General features: G+C 48.4%; 1 pseudogene; it reads right to left on the reverse strand.

Moving 5' to 3' along the window:
* Positions 1-716: 716 nt before the first annotated feature.
* LOC129075396 (60S ribosomal protein L19-like) lies at positions 717-24,109 on the reverse strand (annotated as a pseudogene).
* Between the last annotated feature and the right edge of the window lie 1,494 nt (positions 24,110-25,603).

Raw genomic sequence — 25,603 nt, forward strand, 5'->3', positions numbered from 1 at the left:
TGAGTGCCGATCTGCGAACCGAAAGGTTACTGGTTTGATTCCCAGTCAGGGCACATGCCTGGGTTGCGGACCAGGTCCCCAGTTGGGGGTGCACAAGAGGCAACCACACACTGATATTTCTCTCCCTCTTTCTCCCCCATTTCCCCTCTCTCTAAAAATAAATAAATAAAATCTTTTTAAAAATAAGGAAGCAATCTGAAAGAACACTAGTAGAAGAATGGATAAGTTGTGATATAGTCATACCTCATAATACTCCACAGCAGTGCAAGTTTTAAAAAATTAACCTAAAGTTATGGACAAATCTACAATATATAATGAATGAAAAGGATGGTAAACTTTTTTTACAGAATGAAATCATTATATACACTTTAATACCAAGCAAAATATAGTACTTACAACGTCAGTGAGCACACGGAATATGGTAAAATTATATTTAATAAACAACAAACTTACAGTAGTGGCTACCTCTGAGGAAGGGAGGAAGAGAATGGAATTTGGGGAAAGTATAGGGCACTTCAACTAAATATAGCAAGAAAGAAAATGTTAAAACTTGGTAAATGAAGTTACTGAGAACATAAATGTTCTCTATTATTGTCTTTATTTTACTGCAAATATGAAATATTTCATAAATTTTTTAGGTGGATGAGGCTACTTTATTCAATGATTAATCCATGTAATTGCCATGGCCACTATGTACAGATAAGAGAGGCAGAGCTTTATGTCTTGGTCTCTTCCTCCTTGGACAGAGTTTCGATGATTTCCTCCTTCTTGGCCTGGAGCCGCTCTTCACAGCACTTGTGAGCTTCCTTGGTCTTAGACCTGCGGGCCTCCGCCTGGTTAGCCCGAACCTTCTTGTGAGCCTTGACTTGTCTGCCTTCAGCCTGTGGACGTGTTCCATGAGAGTCTGCTTGTTTTTGAACACATTACTTTTCACTTTTAGGTACAGGCTGTGGTACATGTGGCCATCAATCATCTTAGATTCACAGCATCTTCTGAGTAGCTGGTGAAGAATTCTCATCCTCATCCAGGTCCCTTTCGCAGGCATGTGAGCATTGGCATTACCCTCTCGCTTACCTATGCCCATATGGCTGCCCTTCCCATGGACCAAGGTGTTTTTCCAGCCACAAGCCCAGGAATGAACAGGCACAGGCTACCAGATGATCAGCCCATCTTTGATCAGCTTCTGAATCTGTTGACGGGGATTGGCATTGGCAATTTCATTGGCCTCATTGGGGTCCAACCAGACCTCTTTTCAGGACAGCAGAGGACACTGGAAGCGAGCCTCTTCTGAAGCCTGAGTGTACTCGTGGCTGCTGCTGCTGCAGCGAAAGGAAAGATTCATAATTCTTTTTAATTAAAAAAAAAAAAAACAGAAACACGTAATAGAGACTTCATCCCCAGCTTGCTTCAACATGGAGAGAAGGTAGAAGTCCATCCTCTGTTGTATTGACATGGAATATAGCTGAGTCTCATTAGATTAGAAATCAGCCTCTTCTCTCTGTCCCTCCACATGGTCTTTTCTCTCCACTTTATGTATCTATTTACTGTTTCTGTCTCTTCGCCATGCGGGTCTCTCTCTCTCTCTCTCTCTCTCTCTCTCTCTCACACACACACACACACACACACACACACACACACACACACACTGTATTCCTCTGGTCTATCAAAGCATCCCAGCTCCAAGTCTACAACTTTTAAGCTCAAATGCCTATATGCTGACCACTAACTTTTAAGCTCAAATGCCTATATGCTGACCACTTGTAGTTCAAATTCCTAGAGAAAGTGGCCTTGGGTCAGTTGTGGACTTCTAATTTAACTAGCTTCAGCCGAGAGAAAAAGAGTACTACAATCAAAGGGGGAACCCTTTTAGGGGCTTGTCGGCAATGGAGGATCTCAAAAATGATGGCTAAAGTGCACAAACTGCCCCGTTCAGCCCATCAACCTAGCTTAAGTGGGGAGAAAACTACATGGAATTAAAACAGGAGCCTACTCAGAATGAGGGGCGTGCATGAGTCTGACGCAGTTTGGAGTTGGCCTTCCCACACTGTTTCTTGAGTAATCACCTGAAGAGTCGGAAAAAGAGAACTCCTCACATCAGAGTTCTTTCATGGACAACAAACTCTATGAAAAACTGAGGGCCAGATAGAAATGCAGCAACGTGCAGAGTATGGAGAGAGAGAAAGCGATCCATCTTGTGGCCATTGGGGAGGCCACACTCCAGATTAAAATTATTATCTCCTCCCCAAGCCAGTCGATTTGTTCCTCTTGTAGAATTTTTATCTCAATGGACCACTATTCATCTAGCTGCCCTTCTCCTTTCCTCTCGCCTAAGCCGTCACAACATCCTGTTGTTTCTACACTCTGGGAGCTTCTCATTGTCTGCCCATTTCTTGTCGCCGCCCCCTCCCACCTGTTTCAACCTGCCTTTGTCTCGGCAGGCCAGGAGTCCTTACACACCGTCAGCGTGGCTCATGCATCCATTTGAGCATCATCTATTGCATTTGCACCATGCGTCAGCCACTGTGACAAGCGCTGGGTAGACAGGTTGGAGAAGTCATGATGATCCTTGCATTAAAAAATAGACATGAAAATCAGTTTAATTGTTAGTTAGGTAAGTGTCTTGAAGAAAAAGATCTGCGCTCCTTGAGGCTGTTTTACCAGGGGAAGGGTGCAGATTGAGGCAGTCAGGCAAGGCTCCTCTGAGGAGGAATGACTTGACCTAAGGCTGATAGAGCCACAGTCCCTTTCTTAAAACCCTTCACTGTTCCCCCCTCCTTTTTGGTTTTTTGTTGTTGTTGTTGTTTTTGGTTTTTTTAGGATAAGGTTAGTCCATGGCAAAGGCAGATATACAGTAATCCAGCTTCTGCTTCTTTTCCTGTCCAACTTCCTCTTCTCCATCCCTTAGCTTTCACTCCCAGCCACCTGGATGCCTCGTCATTCCTTTAAAATGCCATTGTCTTCCTTGCGCCAAGACTAGCGTGTGTGCTACAGTTGCATCATTGAAGGAAGACATTTTTCCTGTCCCCTTTCCCTCAGCCCTCATCAAAGTAGTCACTCATCAGTCAGCCCTTGATTAAACATCACTTGAGCTGAGAGGCCACACCTGAGCACCCCTGAGGAGCGGGTCTGCCTACGTTTGTCACAGGTATTGTTCCTTCCTTATACCAAATGCCCTTGCAACTGTCTTTTCCTCATCTGCTAGAACTCTGAGCTCCACATATACAGGGTCATTTCTGTCTTGTTTCTCACTATTATCTCTAAGTCATGGATTATTAAATATGCTAAAATTGCTTAACAAACAAATGAGTGAATGAATGAATGAATGAATGGTATGATGGACTTGGCTTTGTAGAAACTCAGAACCTTAGCTTGTAAAGGACCTAGGAAGTCACAGAATCTTCCTCCTCCCACATGCACACAGAACATACCTCATGGCATCTTCCACACTTTACACCTGTCTCCCCAGCTCAGCAACACGCTCCTCAAAGACAAGATCAGAGGCTTAGTCATCTTGGTATCTCCTTCCCCTGTAGGACCACCAACTAAAGAGTTGAGAGACTCATTATTTCTGTCCACAAACTACAAACTATGTGGTGCAGAGCCAGTAAGTAACATACACAAAGGGGTTCGTTCCAACAGCAACAACTGCAAATGTAGTTGTCTTGCCTCCTCCCACTGAGTGTCCTCATCTGCAAGTTTCATTGAGAGTCACTCCAAACTCATCGCCAACCCTGCCCTGCATGTCGTTCCACAGTAGCCAAGATTTACACTTTACAATCTCTACAATTCCATTGTCTTTCAGGCATGCCCTGTCCAGGTGTCACACTGTGCCTCTGTCACTGGCCAAATGCCTAGCAAAGCTCGAGGCTTCTCCTTGGCATTGTGATCTCTATTATAGGAATGAGCAAGGAGCCATGGAGCCAAAGTCCAGCTCGCGCGCGTGCGCGCTCTCTCTCTCTCTCTCTCGTTCTCTCTCTCTCGTTCTCTCTCTCTCTCTCTCTCTCACTCACACACACACACACACACACACACACACACACACACACACAGAGCTCCAAAACGGAGTTGACTTCATTTCCCCATCTTTCGGGCAGGCTCCAGCTTTAAGTCCTCCACTCTTGGCAGCAGCCTTTGCCTTTAGGAGAAAGACAAGCAACTTTAGAGTGATATGGAAATCACCCCCAAACATTTGCAAGCCTTGCAGGACTTGGAGCTGTTCCCAAACCAAATTCAATCAGCCCATTTTTCCCCCCACACTTGCTGCTTCCAGCTGAGACTCGTCTCATACAGTGGAGCCCAGTGAATGAGGTGCACCTGATAAGTCCCAAGAGGCCCCAGCCCCACAGAAAAGCCACCAAAGAGGGAGGAGTGGGGGAGGGGAGGGAATAAAGCCAGGCTTGAGACAGCGGCCATACTGAGCCTGCTTTTAACCGAGGCTTCCCTGCACCGAGACGGACCTTTGGCTAGAGCACACGTTTACACAGTAAGCAAGTGGTCCTGCTGGATTGTTGGACCCAGGGCCTGAGCTTGGAGACTGAAAATGTTCAGCTCTCAGGCTCTGGCTCTGAAAGCCCTAAATCCCCCTGTCTTGTCAAATTAATAAATGATATTTGCAAGTGGATATTGTGACACTGTTATTTCTCCCCATCTTTTATCCATAGAAGCCTAATTGTAAAGGATTTGCTGGATTCGATCCTCTGATGAGACAATGAAATTTCAAAGGGTCCATAGAGAGGCTGAAGAAAGCCTTCGGCATACAGTCCTATGTGCTCTGAAAACAGAGCAGCGACGTGTGTCATCGTGCCTCCCCCAGCAACAGGAGCATGTGGGGCAGTTGTGAGGAGAGAAGCAGAAGCCCAGGAGGCGGACCAAACGAACATGGGGTAAACATTGAACAGTAATTCCAGGGCACAAAATGTGGGGCGTTTGTCCAAATCCTTCTCAGTATCGATGGTTGAACAATATTTTCTGCAAACATCACGTGTCACACACTCCAGCCGCTGTCAGTATGTGCTGACCCGGGATTCCTTTAGCAAATCCCCCACCGAATCCTGTTATATCAACATACACATCAAACCATTCAGACGCCTGGGCCACCCTTAAGGGATGTCTCTGTCATCACACGGCCACAGTCAAACAGCCTAAGGAAAGTAAGGCCAAGGGGAACTACAAAACCGAAGGATGAAAATGCCTCCCCCCCGCCGCCCCCGCGCAGGAGAGAAAGCTGTCTCCCTGTTCTTCAAACGACAAGATGTTGTGTTGTGTCGTGTTGTGTTGTGATGTGGTTTTTGCTTTGTTATTCCTATGTTAAGAGAAATAAACATGAGCCCCAGAGCGAGACAGCTGTAATTGCTACTGCCCCCGCCCCGTGTTGTGACCTTAGACAAACACTTCACTTCTTGGAGCCCCAGTTCCCTAGAGGAGGGGTGGGGGGAGGGAGGGAAATACTATTGACTCCTTCGGGGGGTTTTCAAAGCCAACAGTTGTTCCGAATGGCGTCTGTAATTTGTGAGAGCTGCCTTGCTCACGACCAAGTCCTCGTGGCTGCAAAAGCCTGCACCTCTTTGAGGGAGGTCGGCTAGGTGCGGAGGTAGGCACCGGCCCTGGGGTTAGGGCTCTGGGCTTTTATCGGGTAACGGGGTCACTGTAGAGCAGGATGCTCCACTTGGGCTCCAACTTGTCCGGATGTCGTTCTTGGGTGCAGGGTCCTGTAGGGGTCGTTGTGGTCTGGTATGTCCTGTTTTGTAAGTTCCTGGAGCCTCTGCGCCTTCAGGGTGCTTCCAGCACTTTTCCAGTCCTGGTGATAAAGGCTCATAAAATAGTTAGCGTCAGCCATGCTTTATGGGGTCCAGCAGCTCTGGGAAAGAGGACCTGAGAAAGGGGCTTTTGTCCCATTACTACTCGGGTGAACCAGTGTATCACTAGGACCTGCAGTTACAAGAACGTGAAAACCATGCAATACGAAATCCTCCCGCACTACACAAGGTGCTTCCTGTGAAAACAGAGATCTCATTTCAAGCAGCAAAGTCACTTCTGAATCACGTTTTAGTGACTATGAACTATGGACTCCTACACAGCTGCCAATTCTACTCCCCTCAGTAAAACCCCCATCACCCCAAAGAGAAGGCTGAAAACACAGCTCTACCTCCCCTTGGAGACAGTCGTGTCTGAGGGTGGAAACCAAGGCCGCGAGGCCACTGGTTGGCTCAGTTCCGCACAGGGGCAGTTCTCCCTCCCCCCCACTGCGGGGCCGCCCCCGCATCCTGACGGTGGAGAAATTTCCCCAACCCGGCCCAAGCAGGCTGCTGGGGTCAGGTTTCCTTCCTGCCGGCCCCGTGCACTCCCCTGGGCCGCTTCTAGCCCCAGGCCGAGGCTGAGTCTGGACTAACACGCCTGCGGGGGGTGGCTCACAGTGCTGCAAGGAGGTAAGAGGAGGGTGATTACAACAGACAATAAAAGGAAACCTTTATCAGCGTTTCCTAATACCAGCTGCAGCCGGCAGCGTTGTAGGTGGAGCTGGGACAGCCGCATTTTGGTGAACATCCTAACCCTCCGAAGCGGAACACCTGAGTCCCCCGGGGAGGGTCTGCTCGGGGCCTGCTGGAAACAGGAGGGAGACCTGCTTCTCGGGGCCTGGTCCCCTCCCCCCGGCCCCCACTGTGGGTTTGTGCTGTGCTGCTCTTGCAATGTGATTGCTAGAGCTCTCCAACACCACGCCTCTAAGAGGCGAGTAGTAAGGAGAGGAACATTCAGGGGCCAAATAAGACAACCTTCTCTGCTATGGGACATGAGACAAATCCACGCCGACTGGCCCCTGGGAAGAACAAGGCCAGACAGAGCAAGGCTGGAACAAAAGTAAAGAAATTCAGGAAGTGCCAGAAGGTAAAAGCCTGCCTTCGAACCTTGCCAACTCCACTTCACAGGAGTCAGCCGGGCAGACAGTAGAACTTCCAGGGTCAAGAGCTGATATAAAAAGTGAAATACCAAAAGCACAAGAGAGTTTAAAAATTACCTATACTGCCCCCTCTCCCTGAGAGAGACATCGTTTAAATGTTGGTGTATATTCTATATTCCTTATATACTTACATCTAATGAATGCCACAAGTTCGAGATTATAATGAACAATCTGTTTTGTAACCTGCCCTGTCCCCGCAAAATACCATGAGGATGCTTTTAGGTTGCTGCTGTCTCAGTGAAAAGTTGTTCATCAAAAGTAAATTCAAAGAGAATGTATGACATGAATCCGGACTATCTCATAGAACCCAGAGAAGGACAGCTGGGACAGGGGACAGCCCCAGCTCCCAGCTCTCCCAGGTGCACGGTGCCAGCCTCGCCCTCTCCGCGGCCCTGTCCCTGCAGCCGGTCCCCTGCTGCTGCAGGTGGCAGTGGCCAGTGGTTGCCCTACTGAACCTCTGCCACCCAGGATGCATAATACTAACTTCGTGACTTCCCGACCCCAATGCCCCAGGGAGGTGACCTGGCTGGCTCAGTTTTTGTCATGTACACAGCCTGGACGTCATCAGCGTGGCAGGAGGAAGCAGGAGAGGCAGGAAGGTGATATGCCCATCCATCAGAGAAATGGACTGACTTAAAAATGCCATTTAATGTTTCTTCAAAAAGTAAGCCATGGAAGTAGCCTGTATTAGTAGTCAGGGTAGACTAGCTGCTGTTGGCAACCACCCCAAGGTGTGTTTCTTGCTCACATCCTAGTCTACTGTGGACCCACGGAAACGGTGCGGGTGAGGGCAAGGGGGCTCCCTCCTTCATTGTGTGGTTCCCCTACAGTCCAGGGCCCCGGAGTCCCCTGTCAGATCTTCTCGGCCCAGCAGACAACAAGGGGAGAAGGTCAGAGGTCAGCCAGCAGTGTCCCTCACTTCCACCATAGGCTCCCGGCCACAGCAGGGCCGCGTGGCTGCTTCCAACTGTACGGCAGGCAAGAGAGCGCGGCCTGGCCCAGTCAGTCCCCTCAGACAAGGAGAAAGGCTTTGCGAGCACTTGCAGGTGAGCCGCAGCCCACCTTTCGGCCCCTCCCTTCTTTCCCGGCACTGAGCCCGCTTGCCCCACCCAGGAGAGGGTCCCGCGCTCACAGGCCTCTCCCTGCCTGGCTGCACTGCGGAACAACAGTGAGCTGGTAACACGCCACGCGCCAGCCCAGCTTACAGTAGGGCCGCAGGACAAGATGACCGCGACAGCCACAATCAACACGTTCGGCATTTCCATTTGGGAGGAAGAGGTAGGATGGAGGCCAGTCCGAAGCAGCTCTGACCCACACCTGGCCAGGCATCATATCCGTGGCCCCACCTCTGCCCACGGGGAAGTCGTTCCCTGTCTGCCGCCCTCCTCACCTGCACGTTAACTTGACGTTCAGGGCCCTGCCTCCGCGAGCTCTTGGAGACATTCCCTGCGGGCTCTTGCCCGCCGAGGATTTTGAGGCTCATGGATTTTTGCTTGCCTGCTTGCTTTTTGCAATACCAAATACCTCAATAACTTGGCTGCTTCTGATCCATTTGCTTTCAGTAAATTCCATTTGCATAAAATAAAAAGCCGCATTCAAGGTTCTTTCCTAGACATAATTCTAAAACTTACTTGAGTTGTTTCTTCCCTCACTCCCATGCCCCTTTTCCTCCGCAGCTGTCTTGAGGGTGATGGTACAATAGACTTAAATGAGACAGCCAACCCCAACTGAATGTTTTACTACAGAATCAAGAAACTTTTTTCAGCTGAGAAGGTTTTTGTCTTGGTTTGGTTTTTTTAATGTAAAAGTCTTCTACCATATTTACTTGTTTTTTTCTTTTTTCATTATAGTTTACGTTCAATATTATTTTGCATTAGTTTTAGGTGCACGGCACAATGGTCAGGCAATCGTACACTTCTAACAAAGTGCTTCCCCCAATATTTCTAGTACCACCTGGCATCACACATAATTATGAAAATATCACTGACTATATTCTTTATGCTCTACTTTAAATCCCCATGACTATTTTGTACTAATTTGTACTTCCTTTTTTTTGAAATTTTTCTCTTTTTTTAACCCTTACCCAAGAATATTTCATTACTGATTTTAGAGAGAAGGGAAAGAGAAAGAGAGAGAAACATTGATGCAGGAGAGAAACACTCATCAGCCTCCCCCGCCCCGCCCCCGCCGCACACGCCCCGACCAGGGCCTCAATCCACAGCCCAGGTACGTGCGCTGACGGGGCGTTGAGCCTGCAGCCCTTTGCTGTACAGGACAACATTTCTTAATCCTCTCACATTTTCACCCAGTCCCCCAACCTTCCTCTCCCCTCTGGTGACCATCGTCCTATTCTCTGTATCTGTGAATCTGTTTCTATCTTGTTTTCTATATTTATTTTATTCTTTAGAGTCCACATATGAGTAAAACATATGGTACTGTCTTTCTCTGACTGACTTATTTCACTTTGTATAATACTCTCTATAGCTATCCATGCTATCACACATTTGTTTTTGTTTTAAGATTTCATTTTTTTTTATGGCTAAGTAACATTCTATTGTATATACCACTGCTTTTATACCCACTAATCTATGGATGGGCACTTGGGTGGTTTCCATATCTTAGCTATTGTAAATAATGTTGCAATGAACATAGCGGTGCATATTTTTTTGAATTTGTGTTTTGAGTATATTTGTATATATCCCCAGAAGTGGAACCTCTGAGTCGTAAGGCAGTTCCATTTTTAATTTTTTAAGAATGCTCCATTCTGTTTTCCACAGTGGCTGCACCAGTCTGCATTTCCACCAACATGCATGAGGGTTCCCTTTTTCTCACATCCTCTCCAACACTTGTTGTTTGTGGATTTATTGATGATAGTCATTATGAAAGGTGTGAGGTGATATCTCATTGTCGTTTTAACTTGCATTTCTCTGATGATTAGAGATGTCAAGCATCTTTTCATATGTCTATAGGCCACCTGTATGGCCTCTTTGGAGAAATGTCTATTCAGATCTCTTGCCTGTTTTTTAATTAGATTGTTTGAGATTTTTGGGGTGTTGAGTTGTATGAGTTCTTTATAAATTTTGTATATTAACATCATATGAGATGTACCATTGACAAATATATTCTCCCATTCAATAGGTTTTCTTTTCGTTTCATTGATAATTTTGTTTTGGGTTTTTGTTTTTGGGGGGGTTTTTTTGGAGGTGCAAAAAACATTTTAGTTCAATGTAGTCCCATTTGCTTTTTTTCTTTTGTTTTCCTTGCCTGAAGAGATATATAAGACAAAATATTGCTAAGAGAAATGTCAGATTTATGGTCTATGTTTGTTATTGTGTGTTCACAACTCTTTGTCAAATATTAATTGGCCACACAGCCATGGGTTTATTTCTGAACTCTCTATTCTGTTCCATAGACCTATGTGTCTGTTTTTGTGTTAGTACCATGTTGCTTTATTTGTAGTATAGTTTGATATTGGGTACCATGATACCTCCAACTTTGTTCTTCTTTCTCAAGATTGCTGTGGCTATTCAGGGTCATTTGTGGTTTCATATGTTTTGATTATTTGTTCTAGTTCTGTAAAGTACGCCATTCATATTTTCATAGGAATTGCATTGAATCTATATGTTGCTTTGGGTAATATGGACATTTTAACAATGTTATTTCTTCCATTCCATTAGCATTAGCTTCCATTTATTTGTATCTTTTTGAACTTCATTCATCATAGTGTTATAATTTTCTGTGTACAATTTTTTACCTCCTTGGTTAAATTTATTCATAGGTATTTTTATGGGATTTTTTCCTTAGTTTCTCTCTCTGACAGTTCATTATTGGTATATAAAAATGCAGGCATTTTCTGAATATTTATTTTGTATCCTGCTACTTCACTAAAAATATGTATCAGTTCTAGTAGTTTTTTGATGGACTCTTTAGGGTTTTCTATATACAATACTATGTCATCTGCAAATAATGATGGTTTTATTTCTTCCTTTCCAACTTAGATGCCCTTTATTTCTTCTTCTTATCTGATTGCTATGGTTAGGACTTCCAGTACTATGTTGAATAAGAGTGCTGAAAGCAAATATTCCTGTCTTGTTCCTGATCTCAAGGGAAAATGCTTTTAATTTTTTCCTGTTGAGTATGATGATAGCCGTGGGTTTGTCATATATGACACTTATCATGTTGAGGTATGTTCCCTAAATGGCTACTTTGCTGACAATTTTCATCATAAATGGGTGCTGGATTTTGTCAAATACTTTTGTTTTGAAAGATTGAGTGTATCTAAGAAATTATCCATTTTTTCCAGGCTGTCCAACTTGTTGGCATATAGCTGTTTGTAATATTTTCTTATAACTTTTGATCTTCTGTGGTGTCAGTGGCGACTTCTTCTCAACTGAGAAGTTTTGATAGGACACCTTCCCTCCACAACGTCTCTCAGTCATATCTCCTAAGAACAGCTTTCCCAAAGCCTTTCTGGCAGATGATGTGTTTCGAACCATCGCCATTGCCATGGCAATTTTGTCAGTCTCACTTGCTCTCCCAGAACCTTGACATTCAGCTCATTAGGAGGTGGGATCTGATACTCTACCCTGAGTACGGGCTGCCCTTCTTGACTTCGTAATAATGAATTGCATCAGGCTGAGTGACGTTGCATTACCTCTGAGGCTCAGCAACAAAGCAATACAATTTCTGTCTGGCAACCAAGCCCCAGTGTTGTGAGAAAGTTCAAACTGACCCCCGAGGGGAAACAGGTGGAGAGGCACTGAGGCCCCAGCCGAGAGCCAGAATACACGCCAGATACACGGCCGAGCGAGTCTTTTGATGACTTCAGTCCTCGGCCTTCAAGGCTTCCAGCTGAGTCCCAGCCATTGCAGAGCAGAGACAGTGTCCTGTCTGCAGTCCTTATGCAATGAATCTATGAGCGTAATAAGTTTTTGAGCTTAATGTAAATCTGAGCTTTTAGCACTAAGCTTTGGAGTAATTTGTTACACAGTAATAATAGCTGGACCATGTTTGATGCCCCAAATCTCTGTATTTTTCTCCACTCCTTTTTTTTTTCCTTATGAGTCATCTAATTCTTTTCTAGCTTTTCCTTGCAATACCTTGGCAAAGGCAGCCAACAGGAGCCCACTAGAGCTAAAATCTCAAGAGGCACATGGCCTCCCTTGCAAGGTCCACTGTGAAGCCCTGACAGGTTCTTTGCCGCAGCAACATGGTTCTTTGCCTTCAGCCTTCCAGCCTTCTATGTTTCTTCCCCACCTGCCAACTGACTATTACATCAATATCCATGGTTAGGACTTTTGTCATGGAAACACCCAATTTTTCAAACCATTTTCTATATTATTTAAGGTAGAATGAAACAGAATTTTATAATTCAACAGCTTGACATCTTAGTCTTATTTATTACTCACATCACATGCTGATACATGTTGGGGTCGGGGATGGACCATGTTCCAGCTCAGCCTCCTTCTATCTGATTGATTCTCCACGGTCAGTGCTCAGCCCACCCCCTCCCACTCTGCACCCTGCCAGCCTGGACAGCCTGTGGCCGGTCTCCCAAAGGGGCCTGGAAGCCTCACGTCTACTCTCATTCCATTGGCTGCAACTCAGTCGTGGGGCCCCAAGTAAAAAGGAGGAAAGCTTATGGGTTCAGCTGTGCTGTGAGGAGGCAGAAATGGGTGTGATGAGCATCTAGCTGGTCTCCTCCCCTCGGCCCAGGAAGCAAGCAAGTCCAGGCGTAGCAGCGTCACGCTAGGTCTGTGCGGCTCCCAGACAGAACTCCCTTCCCCGAACCCCGCTCTCCGAGGACCGGGCCTTCCCAGAAGCTCACTCTCGGGGACTGCAGGAGCCTGTCCCAGTGCTGCTGGGGCGGGAGACTGAATAATGACGCCAACTGCGTTCGAGTGTGCCGGTCTCTGATTCGGTGAATGTCTTACCTTACATGGCAAAAGGGGCTTGGTAATGTAAGGTTCAGGATCTTGAAATGGGGAGATTATTCCAATTACCCAAGTGGGCCCAATCTAATGACATGTGTCCTTAATACAGAAAAACCTTTCCCAACTGTGGTCACAAAGGGAGACGTGGTGACAGAAGAAGGGTCAGAGAGATGAGGAAGAGGAGCGCAAGCCAAGGAACCCCAGAGCTGGAAAAGACAAGGAGGTGCAGGGAGGAAAAACAGAAGGGGGCACAGCCCTGCTGACACCCTGGTTTCAGCTCCGTGGGGCTCCGTCAGACTTCTGGCCTACGACACTGTCAGGGGATAGACTCATGTTTTAAGTCACCAAGTTTGGGGTAATTTGTTATGACAGCAATAGAAGACTAAGACAGCCAATAACTGCTCTCAGCTCTAAGTTCCGAGTCTAATATTCCGATAGTACGTGGCATTGTTGCAGCATGGAATATACTCCATGGTCTTCAAACGTGAACCTGGCAACTCCGCCACAGCTCCGACCAGACCTCCCCTCGCCCCACCGCTCCATCCCCGTTCCCTCCGGTCCCCTGCGCCTCATGCAACCTGCCCTGAAGTCAGCAAGCACTGCATCTGCGTGCTGTTCTGCACCACATGCTGAGACCCTGCCCTGCCCCTCTGGAGCCCAGCCTCCGCTGCGGCACAGGGACAGGGGCGGGAGGCGGGTCAGGGGCTGCCCGTGTTTTCAGCCAAGGCCGATCTTTGAGCAGAGCCCTCCCAAGTCGGGCAGACTCAGCCTTCACAGAGATGGAGGCACAGGCTGGCATGTCCTACCAGTGACCCTTGTAGAGGTAGCCCTGGGAGGGAGGAAATGACTGTGTGGCGATCCCTGGCTCACTGGATTTCCCCATACCTCTTTTAGAGACACCCCTGCCTCCAGGGCTCTCCGTGTCTCTTTTCCTTCCACCTTAAATAACTCCCCTCAAGACAGGATCATATCCATGCCCAATGGATATGATGGGCATGGATATGACAAAAGAAAACTTGAAGCACTACACCTCCTGCCGCATGTCACGGAAGGTGGGTCCCTTTAACATACATATATGATGTAAGCCAAAAGGATCGCGATTTTAGGCAGCTGGTGAGGCGAGGGTAGGGTTATTTGGCTTCCTGAGTTTCCTCGGGCTGCCTTAAATTAACAACATGCTCCCTGCCCGGCCGCAAATGAAGTCTGGCCCCATCATGGAACTATGTACAAACCTGGGAAAGGAGAAGCAGGGCTGGAGAGACACAAGCTGAGGACACAAGCAAGGAACTTGATGACATTCTGCTAACGTGCCAGAAGGGGACCCACGGTGGTTACACGTGTGCCTTCCAGTTAACGGGGGGGAAGACAGCGGAGAGCAGAGGGCGGCGCACGGTGGGCAGGTCGCCCCCGCGGTGAGCTTGCCCGTCCCGCCCCTGCAGCGCAGGGCCGGACTCACGGCCCCCCCGCCCCCGCCGGCAGTCCCCCGCCCCACCCAGGCCTCTGCCACTCCTACGGAAGCCACAAGCCCGGCAGCGTCCTGCTCTCCTCTCTGGCTCATGCCAGGCTTGTTCTCTTCGCCAGGCCCGGCCCTTGGGTCCCTGTCCCAGCCATTCCCACCAGATGGGGCAAGTGGTGGTCCAGAACAGCAGGACGTGCTCCCCAACTCCTAGGTCTTCGGATGGTCTCCCAGTGTCTTCTCCAGATCTTCTGTGGAATTCCTGACACAAGCTCAACCGGGATTCCCTGGGATGAGCCATAAAAATCCATTAGCATAATCAGATCAGACACACTATGATGTCATTACACGCTCCTCCGCTGCCTGCTCCCTTCGTGACTGAGCGCACCCTAGAAATAGAACTGTCTGGCCCAGTCTTCTGGGCCCTGCGTTAGTTCCTGTGTGCGGAAGGGGTGGGAGAGACGAGGGTCGGAAGCGACCTCTCACTCTCTGACTCCTCAGTTTCTGTGCACCTCCTCTCTCTGCAGCTGCGCGCTCCAGCCCTCCTGGACCTCGGGGAGCAGACCTGCTGGGCACCAGCCCATCTCCTCGGGATAGTTCGTGCAAAGGGCTTCCAGAGGCCTAGGCAGCATCAGGAGAGTCAAGCAGGTTTGGCAAGCTCGACCCGAGCTTGCGGAATCTAGTGACCCGAGCATGTGGGAAATGCGTCTGGATAACGCATAGGCAGCAGCGTCAGGAAAAGTTAGAGCTGAAGGAGCTTCACCTCATCCAGTTCCCTTTGTTTAAAGTTATTGCTGGGCCTTTGTTACTCAGAGCCCTTTTTCTGGTTTCAGGTCCTCAACGCCCCAAATGTCAGAACTCCCTTCAAATACTCTACCAAGAAAGAAATCCCTTTATTTCACAAATACTGAGGCAAGGAACGTGATGAGACTCCAGCACTGAAGCAGCCCCGCTGGGTGGGGACAGAGCCGTCCCTGGAGACAAGCTCTGCTATTGGCCAGTCCAGCAGGCTCACGGCTGTACAGACAACGGAGTAACTGCCCAAAGGAGACACAAAGTCAAGTAAAACTGAGTGTTTTACACAAAAGCTGTCCTCTGCCTTCTCCCCTCTGGAGGCATCATGGCATGACCTATGAGGTGAGAGCTCAGACTCAAAATTCCCTATTTTGTTGTGAATAATGCATACCCTCATTTTTTGCCCACATTTTCAGGGAAAAAAATTTTTCCATTTTAATATTTAATTCAATTTTTATTTATTTATATCTAGATACTTGGTTTTGTATTATAAAGGAATTTTAGCATTTATTTTTTCACATATTATGGTACAAGAAATCTTGTGTAACAAATAATTACAAAACACAAGAACAGACACAAGGTATTTCAAATATTAGCCATGTATAATTTGCATCCTTATTTTCCATCAAAAATTTGGACAAAAAAGTGTCCATTGTACAAGGCAAAATATGGTATATCAACAATAAAAGACATGAGAAGATACAGAGATTTTCCTTTTTTCATATATTTTATTGATTATGTTATTACAGTTGTCCCATTTTTTTCTCCCCTTTATCCCCCTTCACCCTGTACCCCCTTCCCGCCAGCATTCCCCCCCTTAGTTCATGTCCAAGGGTCCTTCATATACGTTCTTTGGCTTCTCCATTTCCTGTACTTTTCTCAACCTCCCCCTGTCTATTTTGTGCCTGCTAATTATGCTTCTTATTCCTTGTACATTTTCCCTCATTTTCTCCCCTTCCCACTGATGGCCCTCCAAGTGATCTCCATTTCTGTGATTCTGTTCCTGTTCTAGCTGTTTGCTTAGTTTCTTTTTGTTGTTTTTTAGGTTCAGTTGTTGATAGTTGTGAGTTTGTTATCATTTTACTGTTCATAGTTGTGATCTTCTTCATTTTCTCAGATAAGTCCCTTTCACATTTCATATACAAGGGCTTGGTGATGATGAACTCCTTCAACTTCACCTTATCTGGGAAGCACTTGATCTGCCCTTCCATTCTAAATGATAGCTTTGCTGGATAGAATAATCTGGTTGTAGATCCTTGCCTTTCATAACTTTGAATCCTTCTTTTCAGCCCCTTCTTGCCTGAAGTTTTCTTTTGAGAAATCAGCTAATAGTCTTATGGGAACTCCTTCCATAGGTAACTACTTTTCTCTTACTGCTTTTAAGATTCTCTCCTTATCTTTAATCTTGGGTAACTTAATTAAACTTAATTATGATGTGTCTTGGTGTGTTTCTCCTTGGGTCCAACTTCTTTGGGACTCTCTGAGCTTCCTGGATCTCCTGGAAGTCTATTCTCTTGGCCAGATTGGGGAGGATTTTCTTCATTATTTTTTCAAATAAATTTTCAATTTCTTGCTCCTCCTCTTCACCTTCCGGCAGCCCTATGATTTGGATGTTGGAATATTTAAAGTTGTCCCAGAGGTTCCTAAACCTCTTCTCATTTTCCTGAATTCTCATTTCTTCATTCTGTTTTGTTTGAATGTTTATTTTGTCCTTCTGTTCCAAATCGTTGATTCAAGTCCCAGTTTCCTTCCCTTTACTGTTGGTTCTCTCTATATTTTCCTTTATTTCACTTCGCATAGCCTTCACTTCTTCCTCTATTTTGCATCCATACTCAATCATTTCTGTGAGCATCCAGATTACCAGTATTTTGAACTCTGCATCTAATAGATTGGCTATCTCCCCATTGCTTAGTTCTTTTTCTGGGATTTTGATCTATTCTTTCATTTGGGCCATATTTCTTTGTCTCCATGCACCTGACATGTTATAAGCAGTGGAGCCTTAGGTATTCCCCAGGGCGGGGCAATGCACACCCCTGCATTTTGGTGCTCTATGTGGAGAAGGGGTCTGAGAGGGAACAATGCAGCTTGCTCAGCTCTCCACTGGCTTTCAGTCACTTCCCCTGCTACCCACAAGCAAATTGGGCCCTTCTGGTGCTCATTCCTGGGTGGGTTGGCTCGTATACACTCTAGGGCCCCGTGGGTCTCGCCAACAAACTCTCCTGTGAGGCTGGGAGTTTCTCCTGCCACCACAATCCCCACAGATTTTTACAGCCAGAGGTTTTGAGGTTTTAGTTTCCTACTCTGGAACCCTGGGTTGTGGGGTCTGTCTCGCTCCCCAGTTGTTCCTCCTGGCTTATCCACATGCAAATGTGGGACCAAACAGTCCACCAACTGCCACCTAGAAGACACAGAGGTTTTCTTCTGAAAGAATTAGTGTTATTAACAACCACAACCAGTGAAACCTCCTATTCTGTGAGCACTTCCAGAATGCCAAGCCCTCTGCAAAGCATTTTGCTGTGAATTCTATTAGTTAATCCTCCTAACAATTCTGTGAGGGAAGGACAGTTATTACCCCATTTTCCAATGAAGAAATTAAAGAATGGAAAGATGAAGTAACCTACCTCAGGCCACATACTCAGAATCGCTGAGCTCTGGGAGAGTCTAGGCCCATCTGCTCAGCTACAGCCCTGAGTCAGCCCTGGGAGCTCACCTTTAGCCCAGTCTTGCAGGTGGGACCCTCACTTCTCTCACTCAACAGGAAGGAACTGAATGCATTCTGGTGCCCAGCTCTGCTCTGGGCACGGAGATTCTTTCCTTGAATAAAGCAGTGCCAGAAGACAAACAATAAACATGAAAATTAGAAAAGGGAATACTCTGTTAGAATGTAGTGAGGATACGCATGATGGGGGGAAGGGCAAGAAAGAGGAGATTGGAAACGCTGGAGCATCATGATTTCAAACAGGGTGTTCAGTGAAGGCTTTCCTAGAAACTCACGTCGACCAAGAATTGAAAAGGTCAGGGAAGGTGCATGTGGTTCAGAATTTGCTGGTGGATTGAGACAGCACGGATGGGCCTTGGGGGTATCGTCATGCTACATAGCACAAGTCAGACAGAGGGAGATGAATGCTGTGCTATCTCACTGTAGCAGAATGTCAAACGCCAAAAAAAAGTTCACAGACACAGAGAAGAGATCGGGGGTTGCCAGAGGTGGAGAGAGGGGAGGTGCGGGCGCTGAGTGAAGGCGTCCAGAAGGTACAAACTTCCAGTTATAAAATAAATAAGTCATAGGATATGATGTACAGCATGCTGACTACATTTAATACTGTATTAAATATGTATTACATATTTGAAAGTACTGCATATTTCAAATACAAATATTGAATCATTGTGTTGTATACCTGAAAATAATATGATGTTAACGGCAGTTATACCTCAATAAAAAAAAAATTGTTTTAAGAGTTTGCTTGAGGAAAAGTCCTCTCCAACCAGGCCTGGAAGATCCCAGTTTCAGAGAATCCCAAAATCTTGTAGCTGAGAGAGTTACAGGGTGCATGATAGTGCCTGGCACATGGTAGGCATTCAGTGTGTGCCAATTCATTTTTTTCTTAACATTGACTTCCTTTCTAGCAAGAGTTTTTGAAGAGAATTGAGAAACTTGGGGCATCGGAAGGTTAGGGAGAGGCTTTTAGTAACAAAGTCCCGTTAAGACTTCTCAGTGAAACAGCAATTCAGCCCTATTACAAAGACCAAATGAAAAAGGATGTCTGCCCTTCTGCCCTAGGCCGAATTGTGTTACCCCCAAGGTCCCTGTTGACGTCCCAGACCCCCGTATCTCTTATTTGGAAATAGGATCTTTCCAGATTAAATTAGTTAAGATGAGGTCATACTGAAGTAGGGTGGGCCCTACCCAATGTGATTGACATCCTTATAAAAAGCCTATGTTTGGACTCGGAGACACCCCCGCAGGAAGAACACCACATGAAGATTAAAGAAGAAACAGGGTTATGTAGCAAAAGCTAGGGCACACCAAAGATTTCCAACAAACACCAGAAGCCAGGAGAGCAGCCTGGGACAGACTCTCCCCAGCAGCAGCCCTGGAAGGAACGACCAGGCCTTTGATTTAGGACTTGTAGCCTCTAAAACTGTAAGACATCTATTTCTTTTGCTTAACCCGTTCAGTTTGTGTTACTTAGTTACAGCAGTCCTGGCAAATGAATCCACCCTCCAAGTTTATTGTTTCAGACGGCTCCTGGTGGCTGCTGTTAAATTGAGACAAAGAAACATATGAGACAGGGGTCAGGAAAGAAAAAACAATTAAGCACCCTTGAGAACTGTATCTCGGAAAGAAATTTGGGTGCTGTTACTAGCACTTGGAACTGAGGGGAAGCAAATAGTTTTTAAAGAAACTAAACTCCAAAGAAACCAGCCACTGGCTTAAACAGGCCTGTGATGGAGAACTCCCGCACACCAAGAGGCAAGCTGTTGACAGCTGAGAAGCTCCAAAAAGCATATGCTTCCCAGCACCCTCTCAGATAGGACCATGGAGGGTGGCGGGCAACGGGCAGAGCAAGAGCTTTGGAGAACAAAAGACAAGGACAGTTCTCCGAGAGAACAGAATCAAGGTCCAGCGGAGGTTAATCTGTGGCAGCCAGGCGGTGCACCTTCCACATTGCCCACCCAGGAGATCCCCCTGCTGTGGATTCTGTGTGTCTGCCAGTGAGCCCTATCCATGTGGGCAGGGGGTTGCTGTTACCTTGTCCTGTCCCCCACATTGTAACCTGGGGATAAGTGTGGCTGGAGTGAGTGGCTTGTCTTGCTGGTTCACAGGTAGCCAGACCTTGGGAAATCCCGGGAAAACTTGACAGAGGCTGAAAGCGGAAGTGTTTGCACAGAAAGAAGGGCACCAACAGATACTGGGGGGTGGAGGGCCCCCTGTGGCAGGGTTTGCCCGCACCGTCGCCCCCCGCCCCGCCCTGCTCACCAGCCTACAGCTCCCTGGTTTCCCCTCCTCTCTCGGCGCACAGCTGAGCAGCACGTCCCAGTCGGCTCCATGGTTAAATATGGCCACGTGCGTGACTCTCTCCAGTGGAACAAGAGGGAATGGGAAGGCGGGTTTCCAGGACCCAGCTTCTCAGAAGTGCCTGTGCCCCACCCCGTTCTAGTGGCCCCCCGCCCTCCAGACAAGGCGGCAGCAGGCCATCCAAAACCAAGGAGCCATGACAGCAGAGCCGAGCTCCTGCAGCGCCACGGGAGGGAATGCCACCTGCTACCCAGAGAGTCCACACTGGGTTGCCGCATGAGCAAGAAATACACCTCCATTGTACTAGGCCACTGGCACTGTGCAGCAGCTAGCGGGATTTTCCGTAATATTGGTGGCAATCAGATCAAAGTTGAAAATAGCACGAACTCCTCTGCCAGGAGACATCACTGTGTCAGGAGATAATCCCTGGATTAGGATTCAGTTCTAGAATCGGCCCTGCCGTTTGTCAGCCTTGTAGCCCCAACAAGTCACAGGACTTTCCCTGAGAAGGGGGCCTGCTCCGGGCAGGGTGCTCCACCTCCGGGGGCCCGCCGGAGCCCCTCGGGGGGTCTGCCGCAGCACCTCCCAGGCTAGGGAGCGGGGCCCCAGGGGGCTGCCTCCAACACACGGAACTGTCTCTTCTTTACCTGTTAGGTACCTGCAGCTTCCACGTAAGGCTTTCTTCTGAAGAAATGAGACCCTATGGAGTGTGCTGACAAAAACAACGTTTGAAGCCCTTGCTCTGAGGGACTCTCCAGGGACCTTTATTTTTGCCCGGGCACTCAAACACTTTACCCTCCCTGGAGCCCACTCGCAACACGCTTCTCGGTTGGTGGGATCTCAGGGGCAGAATGCCGACGTGGCTCCTCCGAAAGCTGACAGGAGCTTGTCCCAGCCTCTCACCCTGAGCCTGGTCTCTCAGGGGCTCGGGGTTCCCAGGCACCGGGACAGCAGACACACGAACACATACAGAGGCCAGGGGCAACGGGGACAGGCATCGTCCTTAATGTTTATTCCATTTAATCCTCCCAACTATCCCGTGAGACAGGCGGTATTTCCCTTTGTGCAGGTGACAAAACAGAGGCTCGGGGAGATTTCTAACTTGCCAGAGGTCACACTGCTGAGAAGCAGCGTGACCTGAAAGAGTCCAGCCCATGGCCCTGGCGGGTGTGGCTCAGTGGACTGAGTGCCGGCCTACAAACCGAAGGGTTGCCAGTTCGATTCCCAGGCAGGGCACAGGCCTGGGTTGTGGGCTGCGTCCCCAGTGAGAGGCTTGCAAGAGGCAACCGCACATTGATGTTTCTCTCTCTCTCTCTCTCTCTCTCTCTCTCTGCCTCCCTTCTTCTCTCTCTAAAAATAAATAAATAAAATCCTTAAAAAAAAGGAACCCGGCCCATGATCACCTGACTCCAAAACCCTTCACTCCAACCCCCGCCCCGTCCACCGTGCTGCCCTTCACCTGGCCAGGCGGTGAGACCCTGAGTCTTCTCTCTGCCCCCTGCCCCGCCCCTTACTGCATCATTCATGGCCCGAAAATAGGGAGAAGCCCCCCTTTCCCGCAGCTCCCCAGAAGCTGCTCTGGGGGTGCAATGCCCAATACCCCACGCCCCGGTGGGGTAAGGATGGCCTCTGAGGGCTGGGGGGTCCTTCCCCCGGAGCCCCTCCCCCGCTTTGCAGTCCTGGAGGCAGAATGCGGACCCCTCAGTCTTCCAGCCGTCCCCACCCTCTGAGCCGTGCTGGGCAGCTCTTCACGCTTACGTTCCGGAGATGGCCACTATGGGGCAAAGTACACGTGCACAGTTTTACATCTTGATATGAAGCCATTTCAAATATACCCCAGGAGTTCCGGTAAACCACCTTTGTGCTGCTGGCGTGCTTTTTTCTCTTTTTTCCTTCCCTTTTTCCTATTTCTTTCTCCCTTCCTTTCTTCTTTCCTTCTGCTTTTTTTGTCAGCTTAAATGCCATCTGATATCAATTTATCTGAGGTGAGGTAGGCTAATTAAAATGGTAACTTGCCTGGCTGAAGAAAACAAGAATCACTTCAAAGCCAAATAACGAGTGTTTCCCTCCCCGCTGTTGTGTATCACCCACGCCCCGGTCCATTACAGAGCCATAGCAAATCAAGGTCCAACTGAGAGCAGCAGAGCCTGACCTCCACAGAGAGCGTTACCGCTTATGCAGCACGTTCACACACACAGATTCATTTGAGCATCGCATCTAAGAGACAAGTGCAGGTCAGCTGCCATTGTCCCCATTCCATGGATGAGGAAGCTGGGTCTCAAATATGTAAATAAATTTCTTCAGAGAGTGAGATGTAGGTGGGGGTGGGGATCTCCGGAGGACCTGCTGCGTCCCAGGTTCTTGGAGGCCAGGTGTTGGGAAGGGCGAAGGCCCGCCCGGGACCCTGGCTGTCCAGCACCGGCCAGCAGGGCTTCCCTTGGCACAGGTCAGCTGGCCCGGGGCCACTCCATCCTGTGTCCTCCGGGTCTCTCCTGAACCCTTCTCCCTTCATTTTTCTCAACTTCAAAAAAGGGCAATTCTGTCTTCCTCCCCATTATACAGGTGGAAAAATTGTAACAGAAAAACAACTGGATTCTCCCTAAGATTCTTCCAAGGGTGGAAGTCGCCGTCTTGAAAGGACATTCCATCTGTCTTCCCGGGTTCGGGCGGAAGTCCCCCTCCACCTCTGCATGCAGCCTGAGACCACTGTCCTGCCCCCCGCCCCCTCCACGCCACCTCTCGATGCTCCAGTCCACCCAAAGTCTTCAGGAGGATCGAAACCTTTTAGCGGCCGAGACCTTCGGCACATTGCTCATGGGAAGGGCAGCGGGTGACAGGACCGTGCATTTCAGCACGGGGCCCTTGACTGGCCCCCGAAATGAGCCTGTTGCATTATCACTGTCCAAGGTGGGAAAGGAGGGGAAGATGCAGAGGAAGCCAGAGGGGGAAAGAGAGTTGTCCACGTCTGGCAGGCAGTCTCCTGAGCCACAGAGATATACTGGGAGTTCAATTTCTGTTTGCCTGAGCCAGGGAGAAAATCTAATTAAATATGGTGTCTAAGTTTGGAGAAGCTGGGATGGGGCTGGAATATAAAGTGTGGCAGCTACCCATAGATCAGAGGGCAATATTAATAAACCCGCAGAAAGGGACAGCAGGATCCCTCGGTGGTATTGATAAAATGCAAAGCAAAGACAAAGCAGGCTGGGAATATTGCATGGTAATGCTGATAAAAGCACACTGGGGACACCTCCCCTCTTCTGTGGCCCCAGAACGCCAGCAGAGCCGCACGGCCGCTGGTCCCCTCTCCTTTGCCGCCTCCTCTCCCTCTTCGCTGGGACCCGGTCCCACCTCTTCCCCCCCAACACACACACTTAGCACCAAGAAGCCATCCGGAGAAGGACTGAAGGCAGGACAGGACGGGAAATGAACGTGCCCAAGAGGAATGACTGAGTCCGCACTCCAGCAGAGGACGCTTGGTGCGGAAGGGATGATGGGGCTGCAAACCCCTGCCCCGCAGGCCTCCTCAGGGAGGCGGCGCGCTGGCTCCAGGAGCGAGGTCTTGCTCAGAGGCCAACGGCTGCCCCCGCAGCCTCTCTGGAAATGCTCTGTGCGGGGCTGCCGGCCATGACAGTTCTGGCTGCTTGCAGAGTTTCCCAGTCCCCTGACATTTGCAAAACCCAGGCAAAGCCCCAGGGACTTCATTTTTCAAAGAACGCCAAAACTCCTGGAAAGTGCCAGAGTGTGGGCCAGTGGCTGCCGGGCGAAATTCCTGGCGGGCTCCTGGCTCCCCTGAGCTCCTGGCAGGGCTGGGGAAGGCGGCGTTTCTTGGTGAGGGGAAGCCCCAGCCCCCTCACCGCTCCCCGCCACGTACCGTGGTCTGTGTCAGGGGCCACTGTTACCCTTCGAGCCAGGCACACGGGTCTCCGCTGAACGAGGCCGTTGTCTGTCATCTGTACGGAACTGCCACCAGCAGGCGTGTGACACTGCCGCCGTGTTTTCCCAGCCCCCAGTGTCAGCTGGAGTATTTTCAGCCGTTTGTATTGTGCCTTAATCTGTGCTATCCCTGATGCTGCAGTATTTTCCAGGGACTGTGTGTGTGATCATAACAACAGTTGTCACCCTAAGTCGGCCCACTCCTGCCCATACAATCAAATTTTAAATCTAGGCATTGACGTCCCCCCAGCCTCTCCACATCCCACCTCCACAAACACCTAACATCCTCATCTGGGGAACCAAGTTGAGAATCAGAAGGTGTTGCTTGAAAGCCAGCCTCCAGCCCTTACGAGTGGGTATACTGGCCTCTCTGACTTCCCTCGGCCTCAGTTTCATTTTCTGATAAATGGGAATAATTATCATTTCAACCACTCGGGATGGGGTATTAAGATTGAGATCATCTGTGAGAAAAGGCTCTTCAAGCTCTGAGAAGATTATCTGGCCACGAGCCTGAAGAGGTGGAATCCATTCAACAATCAGGAAAGAGCCTAATTATGGTAATAGCAGCTTGCATTTGTATTGTGCATCAGAGCGCCAAGCGGCCCTTATCAAACATTTAATTTGATCTTGACAGTATCTTATGAGGTTTGTCAGCACAGCTATTACTGTCCTCATTTAATAGATGAGAAAACTGGATCACAGAGAGACCAAGAGGTCTTTTCGGATGCAAAGCTGGTTTTGCCGTTCTGCCATTGCCTTAAACGTGCACCGTAGGAAAAAGGCAACCAGCATGGCACTCGGAGCCAGAAGCCCGGCTGACCTGACCCAGGACAGCCTTCCTGGCCCCACCTGGGCCGCTGGCCTCACTGCGCACCCCAGCTGCGCCGCCTTGTGCATGTTGCTCGATATCTCTCAGTCCATCCTGCAACTTCCCACGCCCTTCGCCCTTTCTGTTCACTCTGCTCCGGCCACAGCGAGCCCACTTGTGCCACGGGGCCTTCGCATTTACTGTCCCCTCTGCCTGGACTCTTTTTCTCCACATACCTATGGCTCACCTCCTCTCTTCACTCAGTCCATCCTCAACTCTTACCTCTGCAGCAAGGCCTTCTGGGACCGGAAATTCCCAGTCATTCTCTTCCCTCTCTACTTTTTTTTCATTCAAAACATATCGCACCACCCGACCTCCTCTCTATTTCCTATTATCTATCCATCATTGACACCATCAATAGGTATCCATCCAAGAGATACCTATTATCAATCTGTCTACCTATTTATCTATCAGTTTGCTTACTGTCTACCCCCTGACCTTGCGAGAAGTAAGAGCTGGGACTTTCTTGTACTCAACACTATAATTTCACATCCTATCAGAATTCCTGGATAAGAGAATGTGCTCTACGACAGCAGCAATATTCATTTCTGTTTCTATACTTCATCCTCCCAATAACCACAATGACTTACAGGCAGCATGTTTAATAACATAAGGTTAGGTTCCTGGCGATATAATACAGTGG

The sequence above is a fragment of the Pteronotus mesoamericanus genome, unplaced genomic scaffold (genome assembly GCF_021234165.1).
Source record: "Pteronotus mesoamericanus isolate MK-2021 breed Mesoamerican mustached bat unplaced genomic scaffold, CSHL_Meso_final contig_53, whole genome shotgun sequence".
In the NCBI taxonomy this organism is placed as follows: Eukaryota; Metazoa; Chordata; class Mammalia; order Chiroptera; family Mormoopidae; genus Pteronotus; species Pteronotus mesoamericanus.